General features: G+C 51.0%; 1 protein-coding gene across 4 annotated transcripts in view; it reads right to left on the bottom strand.

Moving 5' to 3' along the window:
• Positions 1-12,969, bottom strand: part of TMEM40 (transmembrane protein 40) — a 49,445-nt gene extending 36,476 nt beyond the window's left edge. For 2 of the 4 annotated variants that reach the window (XR_009048677.1, XM_057704474.1), the window contains exon 1: positions 12,830-12,958. The gene's annotated coding sequence lies outside the window, so the exon portion shown is untranslated. Of the gene's footprint in view, positions 1-12,829 lie in introns of all 4 variants that reach the window. The other 2 variants (XM_057704476.1, XM_057704475.1) reach the window with 2 other exon arrangements.
• Positions 12,970-14,370: the final 1,401 nt, after the last annotated feature.

Below are 14,370 nucleotides of genomic sequence, written 5' to 3'. Positions count from 1 at the left end.
GAGCCTTTGCCAGCTGTGCCTTGTTCCAGACTCTTCTGTCTCGAGGGAGGCACCTTGTGGCACAACTGCAGGGGCCACTATTCCTGTTCACCCTCAGATCTCCGCTCAGGGCCTGGCAGAGGGTCTGACACACCCAGGGTGAGTCTCCTCCACTAGATCACTAACCAGCCACGGTAGGGACTACGGCTGATTCATCTCTGTGTCACCCGCGCCCTGCACAGGGCCCAGCAGAAACAAAAATGATGATACTGATGATGAGGAAGACAAGCACACATCAGTGCTTCGGATCTGCCAGGCGAGGGTCTGAGCGCAGGACTCGTGTGCCTCACACAGGCCTCGCCACAGCTCTATCAGGATGCACTGCGGCTGCGCCCATGTGATAGGTAAGGACACCGAGGCACAGAGAGGCCAGGGCCGGGGAGCTAGTAAGTGGCTGAGCACGGGCAGCTGCTCAGTCCACACTGATACTGGCTCCTCTGCCCAGGCCTCTGTCGTCAGCACCAGGAAAGCAGCCACGAACAAGCCATGGGAGTGTTACGCAAATGATGCCGACTTGGCTTCTATTTACCCTCCATGGAGCCCTGAGCAAGTGTCCCCAGAGCCCAAGGAACTCCCTCGGGCAGTTTTTCAGCCCACCGATCCATCAGGAGGGGAAATGGAGCTATCAGGGAGGCAGGACCTGAGGTACCCCTGTTTCTCCTCTTAACGTCCTTGTTCCATCCCTCCTCCACCCATATTTCTGCTGTAAGAAAGGATAAACAGAATTGTAATAGTTTAAAACTCGGAGATCGGCGTGTAGGGCAATGCTTAAGACAAAAGGACACCACGCTAGTGGTGGGACAGTAGGCAGAGGGATTGCCTCTAGGGGCTTCTGAAAGTTCAAGTTCATAGCATGTGACCTCCTCTGAGCCAAGATGGAGCACAGGGTATCGAGACAGAAGAAGTGAAGGAAGAAGAAAGCAGAGAGAGGAAAGAGTACACAGCACAATCCCCACGATCTTATTTCATGCACGCAAGTCTTACTTTACACAGAAGGAAACTGAGGTTCACAGATGAAGTGATCTGTCCAAGGTCTCCCAGCTTACAGATGGACTCAAATCCACCCCCTGCCCTAACAGAAAACTCCCATTCCCCAGCCCCGGTTAGAGGCTCATGGGCCCCCCTCTTTCAGATTCCCCCCGCCCCCCTATCTGAGGCTGATCCAACAAGGAAATGAATGCCTAGCACTTTTCTCCAAAAATCCCAGCCCTGCTGAGTCACTGGTGGTGCCAGGGCAGATGTACCCACAGGCCTTGCTAAACTGGATTTCCACTCCGGTTCAGCCCAGAATTTCCTAAACTCCTGCTGTTACAAGGGCCTGGGCCCAGGGTGGGAGGGACAGTAGGGGACACTGAGCCTCACAGAGCTTTCTCTGCCCAGCTAGGCTGGGGATCGGTGTCCTAGTTTACAGAAAGGGACACTGAGAAATGGAGAGGAACTCGCTCAGGATCACACAGGATTCAGGGGCAAGGCTGGCTCCACAGTCCTGTCTCCTGATTCAGGGCCTGCTTATCTTTCTCAGGTGTCCCACTCTGGAGGAGGAGGCTGACTAACAGTGAGTTGCATTTTAACAGGTGGCCAAAGCGGGATGAAGGTTCAGTGGAGGCGGTGAGTGGCGGCGGGCAGGTGAGGGGGTAGGAACCCCGTGAGGTTGGGGAATCTTCCTGGGCCTCGAATGCTCAGCTAATGGCCAACTTTCCCCACAGGTGGACTGTAACACCTGTAATGTCGTGCCTGGGGGTCACCAATGCTGGGCCAGCTCAACTAAACCCGCCCAGGGCAGGAAATGGGATGGGAGGCCCTGGGAACAGAAACAGCAGCTGGGAGGGGAACAGAGCTGACGGAGGGGTGGACGCTTACTGACTTTGCCCACCTGGCATTGAAGCCCCTTCCGGTTATTGCAGGATGGGAGCAAGTCAGAGCCCTGGATAACCTCCAGCTTCCCAAGCCACCCCAGACCAGCATGCGCCCTAATCCCAGGCATACCCTGGTCAGGCAGACACTGCTCCGGGACAAGCATATGGGAACTCTGGGAGGGTGACTGCCCCCCACCCAGGCTAGACCATCGGCTTCTCCCTCCCGGGAATCTGACTTGTGACGTGAGTGACACAAAGCCCTCAGTCAGCAGGCGCTGGTCTGCTCTGAGACAGGGCCCTCTCATTTCTGCTCCTGGGCACCGTCTTCTCTGCAGTCTGGTTCCTCAGAAGTTCCCGCTGTTCTGCAAGACCCCCATATCCTCCAAGAAAGTCCTTTTATGGTAGCCTGCGGTGGTTTCTGTTACTTGCAACCAAAGCACTGAGACAAATGGGGAGAGGGAGGGGCGCTGAGCATGCAGGCAGAGCAAAGCGGGGCTGGTTGGGCAGGCCAGGGTCCATAGATTTCACTCCAGCCCCCAGGGTGGGAAGGGCAGGGCCCCTGGGGCACCCCTGCCCCATTCAAGATGTTCTGTCTCAACTCCAGGCTGGGTTGGGGACCTCCTGGGTTTCCCAGGCACTGTTACCGCCCATGCCAGTTGTCCTGAAGTTCTTGCCCTAGAGACCTGTACACTTGCTGAGGGCAGAGACCATCTTGGGGCTGGTTCAGCTCCTCACTGGTTTTCTATTGCTTCTGTAACAAATTCCCACAAACTTAGCGGCTTAAAGCAGCGCATGTTCGGTATCTCACAGTCCTATAGGTTAGAAGTCCAACACTGGTTCACTGGCCTAAAATCAAGGTGTCAGCAGGCTGCCTTCCCTTCTGGAGGCTCTAGGGGAACATGTGTTTCCTTGCTACTGCTTTCCCCCTGCCCCTCCCTCGTCATTTCCTTGCTCTGTCCAGCTTCTAGAGGCCACCCACATTCCTTGGCTTGTGGCCCCTTCTTCAAATTTCAAAGCCAGCAATGTCAGGTCAAGTCCTCACACTGCACTGTTCTGACCTCTTCTGCCACCCTCTTCCACATCTGAGGACCCTTGTGGTGGACCCGCCAGATCACCCAGGATCATCCCCTACGTGAAGGCCAGCAGACAAGCACCCTTAATCCCATCTGCAGTCTTCACTCCCCTTTGCTGCATAACCTAACAGAGTCACCGTTTCCAGAGATCGGGACACAAGCACCTTTGGGGGCTATCGCTCTGCTTACCACAGTCTCTCCACCCCCGTGGCTGCCTCAGCCCAGAGCCCTCAGATGCCGAACAGCTTCCTCCCTGACGTCTCTGACTCCACCATCCTCCTGGGCCCCCAAGCTCCAATGGCAGGAAGGATGACACGGCTTCTCCCTCCACAGCCAGCCAAAGCCCAAGCCTGTCCCATTTCCCCTTCAAGAGGAGCTGGTTTCTCTGCTCCCACTGCCTCCCCTCCAGGAGATCTGACAAGGGGAGTGAGGGCTTGGAAGGTGGTCATAACTGTGTTCCTGTCCCTGCCCCTTTGCTGCCAGGCTCCACTCAGCTTCTATAAAATGGTGTTTTAATATCTATCCTCCAGAGTGTTGTGGGGATTAAAGGATATCATGCCCACAACAAGCCTAGAATATTAGCACTTAATAAATGAATTTCCCCTCCCTTTCCCATGCTCAGTGTCTCCCAAATCTGGCTAATGATGAGATGTCCCCGGGAGCACTGTTGACAGGCAGATGCCAGGACTCGCTCACTCCTCACAGGGTCTGGTGTTCGGAGCAAGGTTAGGGTTAGGGTTCGGCTCAGGAAAACCTGTGTTGTTAACAAAGGCACCGCCTGGTAAGTACACTGTGGTCCACTCAGACCACCAGAACCTCTCCCCTAAGTGTTGCAACAGTCTCCCACCAGGCTTGCCTGCCTCTGGCCTCCTTCCTCCAAACACATTGGTGGATTGCCCTGGGCTTCAGTTCCCCTATTCGTAGAAGCTGGGCTGCACCCCCAAGGTTCTTCCAGCTTTGACATTCTGGGATGCTAATGCTCTGGTCCTGTTAAAGCCTTCAAGGTTCATCCACTCAATCAGCAAAGGCACTCAGGACTGATGTGACCAGTGGGAAGGCCCAGAGGAGCATGGTCTAACAGTAAGATACATACAGTATCTTGTGGCACCCTTGAAATGCTCTAAGCAAAAGCAGATTTTATGTTCAAAGAAGTCTGGGCAAAACTGCTTTCCAAGCACCCCACCCCCTTGGAGCTGCACACAGTGCAGTTGTATATTAAAGGCTCTGAGAAGTCCTGCAGGAGAGAAAGCTCTTTCACTCTAGTTAACCCAGTCCTTCCCAGAACTACACAAGAGCACAGTTCTTTTCTGCAGAATGTGGTTCAATGTCTTTTTGCACAGCTTTGGGAAATGCCATCTGCTTCAATCCCTGCTGTGCCTGGGGCCTGTCTTTTGTCCTAGAATCCAGGCCTGGGCACTCTCGCTGCCCACTATGGACAGTGCCAACTTCGCAAGTCCAGAGTTCCTCTACCCCTCAAGCAGGACGGTTGGGGAGGGGAATGAATCAGAAACAGACCCTGGGAAGCCAGGGGCATGGAACGGAAACAGTCTTTTCAGAGCTCCAGATCCCAAGGTATGGGTGGGAAATCCTCTCGGCGCCCTCAGGGCAGGGGCTGGGAGAAAACTGAGTCAGCTGTCATGAGACAGCTGTCATGAGGGCCTGGCCGAGCCCTGCCAGCAAGCCCTGGGCACATCACTTCCTTCCTCCAGGTCCTTTTTCTCATCTATGAGACAGAGAATACTGTCACTCACTGGGGTTTGGAACTCCCCTGGGGCTGTGCATAGGACAGTACCTAGTAAAATGATGTGCTCTTAACCAACACTCTGTACTGAGAGGTGTCGTGATTAAGTCACTCTAGCACTGGGGTCTGACAGAGCCCACTTCAAATCGTGCTTCATCACTTTACTTCCAAGCTTGCGGACTTTGGGCAAGTCACTTTACCACTCTGAGCCTCAGTTTCCCTGTCTGTAAAATAGGGACTGTGTCACTATCTTGCAGTGTTGCTGTGAGGACTCAGATAAAATTGACTTAAATTCTGAGCTCCCTGGGATTAGGAATCATGTTTCTCTTGCTACTATATTCTAGCCATGGCTTAGAGAAAGTGCTTCATAAAAAGAAGCCATAGGGCTTCCCTGGTTGAATCTGCCTGCCAATGCGGGGGACATGGGTTTGAGCCCTGGGTTGGAAAGGTCCCACATTCCTCAGAGCAACTAAGCCCGTGTGCCACAACTACTGAGCCTGTACTCTAGAGCCTTCGAGCCACACCTACTGAGCCCACGTGCCATAACTACTGAAGCCTGCGCCTAGAGCCTGTGCTGTGCGACAAGAGAAGCCACCGTAATGAGAAGCCTGTGCACCACAACAAAGAGTAGCCCCCACTCTCCCCAACTAGAGAAAGCCTGTGCACAGCAACGAAGGCCCAACACAGCCAAAAATAAAATAAATAAATAATACAATAAAGCTTAAAAAAAAAGAAGAAGGGAGAGATAGGATCAAGATGGTGGCGTAGGAGGACGTGAGCTCACTCCCTCTTGAAAGAGCACCGGAATTACAACTAACTGCTGAACAATCATCGACAGAAAGACACTGGAACTCACCAAAAAAGACACCCCACATCCAGAGACAAAGGAGAAGCTGCAATGAGACAGTAGGAGGGGCACAATCGCATTAAAATCAAATCCCATAACTGCTGGGTGGGTGACTCACAAGCTGGAGAACAGTTATACCACAGAAGTCCACCCACTAAAGTGAGGGTTCTGAGCCCCACGTCAGGCTTCCCAACCTGGGAGTCCAGCAGCGGAAGGAGGAATCCCCAGAGAATCAGACTTTGAAAGCCAGTGGGATTTGATTGCAGGACCTCCACAGGACTGGGGAAAACAGAGACTTCACCCTTGGAGGGCACACAAAAAAGTGTGCTCACCAGGACCCAGGGGGAAGGAGCAGTGACCCCACAGGATACTGAACCAGACCTACCTGCTGGTGTTGGAGGGTTGCCTGCAGAGGTGGGGAGCAGCTGTGGCTCACTGAGGAGACGGGGGCACTGACAGCAGGGGTTCTGGGAAGTGCTCATTGGCATGAGCCCTCCCAGAGTCTGCCATTAGGGCCTGTGGGCTCCAGTGCTAGGTAGCCTCAGGCCAAACAACCAACAGGCTGGGAACACAGCCCCACCCATTGGCAGACAAGCAGATTAAAGTTTTACTGAGCTCCGCCCACCAAATCGGATTAAAGTCTTACTGGAGCTCTGCCCACCCAGCCCTACCCACCATCAGTCCCTCTCATCAGGAAGCATGAACGAGCCTCCTAGATAGCTTCCTCCACAAGAGGGCAGACAGCAGTATCATACAGTATCAGCAGTATTTCGTCTTGTGGAACTGAAAACCACAGCCACAGAAAGAGAAAATGAAAAAGCAGAGGACTTTGTACCAGATGAAGGAACAGGATAAAACCCCCAAAAAACAACTCAATGAAGAGGAGATAGGCACCATTCCAGAAAAGTAATTCAGAATAATGATGGTGAAGATGATCCAGGACTTTGAAAAAAGACTGGAGGCAAAGATCGAAAAGTTTACCAAAGATCTACAAGAATTAAAGAGCAAACAAACAGAGATATGCAACACAATAACAGAAATGAACAATACACTAGAAGGAACCAATAGCAGATTAACTGAGGCAGAAAGGCGAATAAGTGACCTGGAAGACAGAATGGTGATAATCACTGATGCAGAAAAGAATAAAGAAAAGAAAAAGAAAAGAACTGAAGACAGCCTAAGAGACCTCTGGGACAACGTTAAATGCACCAACATTCGCATTATAGGGGTCCCAGAAGGAGAAGAGAGAGAGAAAGGACCCGAGAAAATATTGGAAGAGATTATAGTTGAAAACTTCCCTAACATGGGAAAGGAAATAGCTACCTAAGTCCAGGAAGCACAGAGAGTCCCAGGCAGGATAAACCCAAGGAGAAACATGCCAAGACATATAGTAGTCAAACTGACAAAAATTAAAGACAGAGAAAAGTTATTAAAAGCAACAAGAGAAAAACAGCAAATAACATACAAGGGAACTCCCATAAGGGTAACAAGCTGATTTCTCAGCAGAAACTCTGCAAACCAGAAGGGAGTGGCATGATAGATTTCAAGTGATGAAAGGGAAGAACCTACAGCCAAGAATACTCTACTCAGCAAGGATCTCATTCAGATTCGATGGAGAAATCAAAAGCTTTATAGACAAGCAACAGCTAAGAGAATTCAGCACAACCAAACCAGCCCTATGACAAATGCTAAAGGAACTTCTCTAAGCGGGAAACATAAGAGAAGAAAAGGACCTACAAAAACAAAAAACAATTAAGAAAATGGTAATAGGAACATACATATCGATAATTACCTTGAATGTAAGTGGACTAAATGCCCCAACCAAAAGACACAGACTGGCTGAATAGATACAAAAATAAGACCTATGTATATGCTGTCTACAAGAGACCCACTTCAGACCTCGGGACACATACAGACGGAAAGTGAGGGGATGGAAAAAGATATTCCATGCAAATGAAAATCAAAAGAAAGCTGGAGTAGCAATACTCCTATCAGATCAAATAGACTTTAAAATAAAAAATGTTACAAGAGACAAGAAAGGACATTACATAAAGATCAAGGGATCCATCCAAGAAGAGGAGATAACAATTATAAATATATACGCACCCAATATAGGAGCACCTCATACATAAGGCAAATGCTAACAACTACGAAAGAGGAAATGCAAGGCAGAAATAGACACAGATGTGGAGAACAAACATATGGACACCAAGTGGGGAAAGTGGGGAGGGTTGGGAGGGGATGAATGGAGAGATTGGGATACCAACTTGCACACTATAAATATATGCTGTTTATTGTCTAACTGTATCTCAATAAAAGTTCTTAAAAAATAAAAAATAAAAATTTAAAAGAAGAAGAAGAAGCCATAAAGTGTTGGCTTTAAGAGCTTAGACAAATAATATTAGGCCAGCAGGGTTTTAGCATCTCCTCCTTCCCTTTATAAGATCCTCCGCTTGCTCCCATCCCTCTTCTTCAGCCTGCTATCCCTCCTGCCCCAGGCTTACCTCCCATCCCACCCCACCCCACCCCTACTCCCCAGGCTTGGCCCTCTCTCTCTTTCCCCAAGCTCAAATTCCACAGAGTTGCAGCCAGGAGATCAAAGCTGAGGCCCAGAGAGGGAAAGGGCCTTGCCCACAGCCACACAGCAAAGGATATGAACTCGGATCTGAGGCTGGAGTCCAAGCACAATGGGAACCTCACAGAGGAAGAGAATGAAGACACCACTGTTTCTGCCCCCCTCAGCGATTTGTCTCAAGTCCATCCAGGCAGTTTAATGGTGGGATAACAACCCAAACTGCTCAGCCAGCCGCCCACAAGCTGGATGGACCTGTCAGGAATCTAGGTGAACCCTGGGGCCACAGCACATCCAAGGATGCAGCCAGGGCCTGGGGTTGCCCCTGAGGAGTGGGGATGGCAGCTAAGCTGAAACAAGAAGGTAAGAGGGACAACATCAAGTCTGTGCAGAAAGGGGATGGGTGGGCCCAGCTTGGAGGCTGTTCATACCGAAAGACCTAGGATTTTAAAAACACTCTCTGAAAGATAAGTAAACGTTAGCACAAGCATCTGACGTGACATCTAGCACATAAGAACTGCATAACCAACATTTGTTAAAGTGCAACACGAGTCAACAAGGTGGCAGAGCAACAAAGCAAAGCTAACACAGCCTTAGGTTTTATTAACAGAAGCACACAGCGTACAGTGAGGAAGGTGACCTATATTTCACCATCTCCTATCCTAGGCTCAGTCCTGGGTCCTGAACAGAACAGAGTCTGGACAAACCAAGACAACCCAGAGGATGTGGGGGGTATGGAGACCACATCCAAGAGAAGCAGCTGGAGGAGCAGGGTGCTCAGCCGAGGGACGAGCACTGCATGAACAGACCTGGTCATCGTCCCCAGGTCTCTGCAGGGCTCCTCCACGACAGGGGTACCAGAGAGAGGGGTCGGGACCCTGGGGAGTCACCAGGACAGATGCCAGCTCAGTATGTAAAAGAATTTTTAAAAAAATGACAGCTGCTTTCAGTGGTCGTGAGCATCCTGCCATGAGAGGTGGCAAGCCGAGGTGTGGCAGAGGCGAGCTCAGATGTCCTTAGCTCAGAACCTATTAGTCTCTCAAATAATAATCTCCAAAGTGCAGGGGGAAACGTATTAGTGCATTATTTCTACTTAAGTTTTAGCTAAAAATAGTTAAGAGTATATAGTTCAATGCTCACGTGTACCCTTGGCCATATGTCAGACACCCAATGCCATGTCCACTTAGTGGGGTCCCCAGAGGCCAAAGGGAGGGGAGCCCACAAGGCAGACAGGGTTGCTGTGCCCACGTCTTCTGTTCCTCTACATTCAGCCTATTGCCATATATTGCGGTGTCCTGGTGGCAGGTTAGGTGGAGCTGAGGATCAGACAACACAGCCTTAACTGAATCAACCCCGCAGTGTGGACAAGTGGCATCAAAGAGTCCCTGCCAAGAAACCGCGGATAGAGATAATGCTAATCGAGAAAGCACAAGCCAGTGACAGGAAAAGTGTGGGACAGACTTGCCACTGCTCCTAGTTCAGGACCCAGGCAAGTCACCACTGCTCCTGCACCTACAACAGCCACCCTGATGCTGAAAATAATGGCGAATGGGAGCTCACATACACATCATTGCTGACTGAAATCATAATAAGAAAACTCCTTGAAAAGCAGTCTTCTATCCACTATTGCTGGTGATAAAATTCACTCCAAATACATACTGGGCCTTGAGACATTAGCTAATAATGGTCACAGTAGTTGTATATGATTTCTAAATCCACATATATATACACATATATACATATATATACACACACATATATATGTCAGACACATTTGGACTCAGCTCCCAGCTCTCTCTCTCTATGTGTGTGTGTGTGTGTGTGTGTGTGTGTGTGTGTGTATACATATATATATATGTTGGGGGTGACTAAACATTTTTCTTGAGCAGAGAGTGCCATCAAAAAGTGTGATGAGGACTTCCCTGGAGGCACAGTGGTTAAGAATCCGCCTACCAATGTAGGGGACACGGATTCAAGCCCTGGTCGGGGAAGATCCCACATGCCACGGAGCCACTAAGCCCGTGCGCCACACCTATTGAGCCCACATGCCACAACTACTGAAGCCCGTGCACCCTAGAGCCTGTACTCTGGGATGCCCGCCCTGAGAAGTCTGTGCACTGCAACAAAGAGTAGCTCCCACTCACCACAACTAGAGAAAGCCCACAGGCAGCAACGAAGACCCAGTGCAGCCAATCAATTGATTAATTAATTAATTTTAAAAAAAGTGTGACGAACGCTGCTCTGGATTCTTAGACCCAGCTACACACCAGGGGATGTTATTCCCTGTTTAGGTTTAAGGGTCTAATCAGATTTCTTTTGGATTTAGGGACAAAGAAAAACTAGGGAGGAGTGCGCTCCTCAATAAACTTTTTTGAGGCCCCCAAATATTGAAAGATTAATGGGAAGAAACCAAACACTATGAAAAGGATTTCTGTGGCTCTGACTCTCCAAGGTGGGCGTCTCGTTAAACAGCCAATGCCAGACCTGGCTCCTCTTTCTCATCCTCACATTCCAGTTCCTCTCAGTTTCTCTGTCTCTGTCTCCCCTCTCTCTCTTTTTCATCTTTTTCCCTTGGTCTCTCACATTCTCTCTCTCTCTCTCTCTCTCTCACACACACACACACACACAAAACTGACAATAGCAAAAACCAGAAAGTAGACATCTAGTGCAAGAGAAAGCTTTCTGGCTCTTGAATGTCAGACACATTTGGACTCAGTTCCCAGCTCTACCCACCACTGACTGTGAGATCACTGCAAGTCCCACCCATTCCTGAAGCCTCAGAATCCTCCCCTGGAACGGACACACCTATAACTCAGCAATAGCATGACAACCCAATTTTAAAATGGCCAAAGGATTTCAACAGACACTTCTCTAAAGAAGATATACAAACGGTCAATGGCACATGGAAAGATGTTCAGCGTCACTAGTCACTATGGAAACGCAAATCAAAACCACAATGAGATACCACTTCACATCTGCTAGATGGTTAAAATAAGAAATACAGACAATAACAAGTTCTGGAGAGGATGGAAAATTGGTAGACAACATATTATCAGTGGGAATGCAAAATGGTGCAGCTGCTTTGGAAAACAGTTTGAGTTCTTCGCGATGTCAAACACAGTTTTACCATAAGACCTGGTATAATATTCAAGAGAACTGACAGCCTATGTCCATACAAAGACTTGTACATGAATGCTCACAGCAGCATTATTCATAATAGCCAGAAAGTGGAAACCACCCAAATGTCCATCAACTGATGGATGGGTAAACAAGATGTGCTATAATCATACAATGCAATATTATTCAGCCATAACGAGGAATGAAGTGCTGACACATGCTAAAACATGCATAAACCTTGGGAACATTATGCTGGTCGGAAGAGATCCCCTATTGTATGATTCCATTTACATGAAATGTCCAGAATCAGCAGACCCACAGAGACAGAAAGTGGATTAGCGGTTGCCAGGAGCAGAGGAAATGGGGAGTGACTGCTAAAGGGTATGGGGTTTATCTGGGGAGGATAAAAATGTTCTAAATTAGACAGTGGTGATGGTTGCACAACTTGGTGAATAAACCGAAACCCACTGACGTGTACACTTTAAAAGGGTGAATTATATGGCGTGTGAATGATAACTCCGTAAGGTTATTTTTTTTTAAAAAAAAGAGAACTTCCCACATAGTGCTGTTACGAAAGAGAAATAAGGCCTCCGTGGGGGCCAGGCCCAGCAAGGTCCCTGGTCCTTGTGTGTGGCCAGTGTGTGGGAGATGTCTCCCGAAGAAGGTGGCCCGGTGAGGATTTCAAGGCACAGGGAGCCTAGCCTTTCAGAGGGCTGCACCAAGTTCTGGGACAAGAGGGGGTTTCAGTGTTATAGATCTGCTTGGTTTGGACTCCAAACTGCACAAACACTCACTCCTGACTTGACTTTTCTCTCAGTTTCTAAACAAACCAGGTCACAATGATAAGCACGAGAGCATAATCTTTCTCGCCCCTCATAAAAGGAAACTGGGTTGGCTTCCCGCCCCAAAGGCTGCCGCTGGGGAGAGACGCCGGGATGCTCTGAGCACAGGTGGGTTCTCCAGACTCTGGTCGACCGCCTGGGGCACTGGGGTGGCTGGGGGCTCCCTCTAGACCGCACCCGTCCCCCCACCCCGCCCCCGTGAGCCTGTGACAGCAGCAGGGCTCCCCCCTCCCCCAGCTCTCTGTTCAGCACGTTTCCCCCTAAGATGCCTCTGAGCCCCAGGCCAGGGCAGCTTCTGCGGGGAACAGGGGGGCGGCCGCCTTCACCCGCCCGTCGAAGCGCAGAGCCCGGGCATATGTGAGGAAACACGCTCCATCGCTGCGGAGCCCACGAGGACCGGGTGGGAGACGCCTTCGGAGAGCCAGTCCGACCCTTCCCCTCACAAACGGGGACGCTGAGGTCACAGGGCTTTCTGAAGGCTCCGCAGCAAGTCCGCGACAGAATCGGAGTGGGTCACCTGCTGTGGCCGGGCCCGGGCTAGCTGGGGGCTCACGGCACCCGGGGAGGAGAGCGTCACCCTCCCCTGATTTACCACAGGTGCTCCCCCAGCTGGGACGCCACGGAGCCGGTCTCAACTCCGGGACCACAGACAACCACAAAACGTCAGGCCTGTTGAAGAGCCCGTTTCTCCCCAATCCTCTTAAAAATCACCGCCACCCCGCCCTGATCCCGTGTCCCTTACCTGCGTCCCCGAGGCCGGTGCGGGCTGGAAGCGAACCGCGCGTGGACTGAGGATGCCGGCGGGGCGGGCAGGGGAGGAGGGCGGGGAGGCGGGGCCGCCCCCGTGACGGGCAGGGGCGGGGCGTGACGTCGCCCTGGGCCCCAGCGCCCCAGTGCCCCGCTGCCCCGCTGCCCCGGTGGCATTCCTTCCTGCGGTGCTATGGGCCCCAGGCCATCCTGTCTGCCTCATGTGCCAGGAGGGCAGATGGGGCGGCTGCGCCCCCAGACCCGCCCTGGACCATGGCCATGGCCTCTAACGTCAAGGGTGGTGATGTGGGGGCGCCTGTACCACCTGGCTGTGCCAAGGTCTGGGCAGGGAGGAGGTGGCATGTCCCAGATCCTCCCCACCCCCATGCGTGAGGCTGACTCAGGGCCCAGCCATGTGGGCCAACCTGCTGCTCCCCATGAGGAGTGAGGTTGGGTCTGCATCACAAGAGGAAGTCCTGGGGCTCAGGATTGGGTGGGGGGACTCCTGTGGGTGGGACTGGCAGTGACTTCTCCTGGTGAAGAACCTGGACAAAGGCTAGAATAAACACTGCCTTGTGGATCCCAACAGGGAGCGGGGAACGGACCTCTCAAAACTGAGGCCGGGAGTAACCCCAGTTGAGCAAGCCTCTGTCTCTCACTCACCTCTCAAACACTCTGGAAGCAGGACAGTAAACAAGTCCTAGACTGTCCTGGGGAGCACCCTGAGGGAGACAGGCCATGACAGCCCCCATGAGGGCAAGGCCCAGGGAGCTACAGGTTCCCAGGAGGGCTTCCTGGAAGAGGAGTCATCTAAGCTCAGGAGTCATCCTTGAAGTCATCCTTGACTCTGCTCTCTCACACTGTGGTTCTCACCTATCTGGAAAAGCCTGTTGGCCCCACCTTCAACATATTCTGAATGCAACATCTTCGCTCCATCTCCTTGGCAACCACCCTGGTCTGGCCACCACATCACTGAAGGAATGGGTGACCTGAAAGTCTAGCCCAAGATGCATTCCAAGGGTATTTGAGGCAGAGGGAACCAAGCGTGCAAAGGTTTAGAGGTAACAGGCACTACTGTGTTGAGGATCTGTGAATAATTCAGTACAGCGGGTGTGTGGGGGCTTGGGGACTAGAGGAGGGGAGAAGGGAAAGCAAGAGAGGCCTCAGAAGCCAGATCAAGGAGGCTGGACGTTACCTGAGGGTGATGGGAACACGATCAAATCTTACGTTTCAGACAACGATTTGACTGCTGTACTGTGGTCTGGCAGGCAAGATGTGAGGGGCAGGATCCTGGTGAGTGCGAGCTGAGGCAGGGGAGATGATGACTAGGGACAAGGTCACTGCAATGTCCAAAACAGTAGCCACCAGCCACATGTGGTCATGGAGCCCCTGAAATGTGGCTGGTCAGAAGTGAGATGTACTGTAAGTGTAAATACAAGATTTCCAACTATTGGTACAAAAAAAAAAGAGAATATACAATAGTTCCTTAATTTTTGTACTGATCACCTGTTAAAAAGATAATATTTGAATATATTT

Source organism: Hippopotamus amphibius, chromosome 13 (genome assembly GCF_030028045.1).
Source record: "Hippopotamus amphibius kiboko isolate mHipAmp2 chromosome 13, mHipAmp2.hap2, whole genome shotgun sequence".
Classification (NCBI taxonomy): domain Eukaryota; kingdom Metazoa; phylum Chordata; class Mammalia; order Artiodactyla; family Hippopotamidae; genus Hippopotamus; species Hippopotamus amphibius.
Note: the sequence above shows the minus strand (reverse complement) of the source record. Positions and strands in the feature narration are given on the sequence as shown.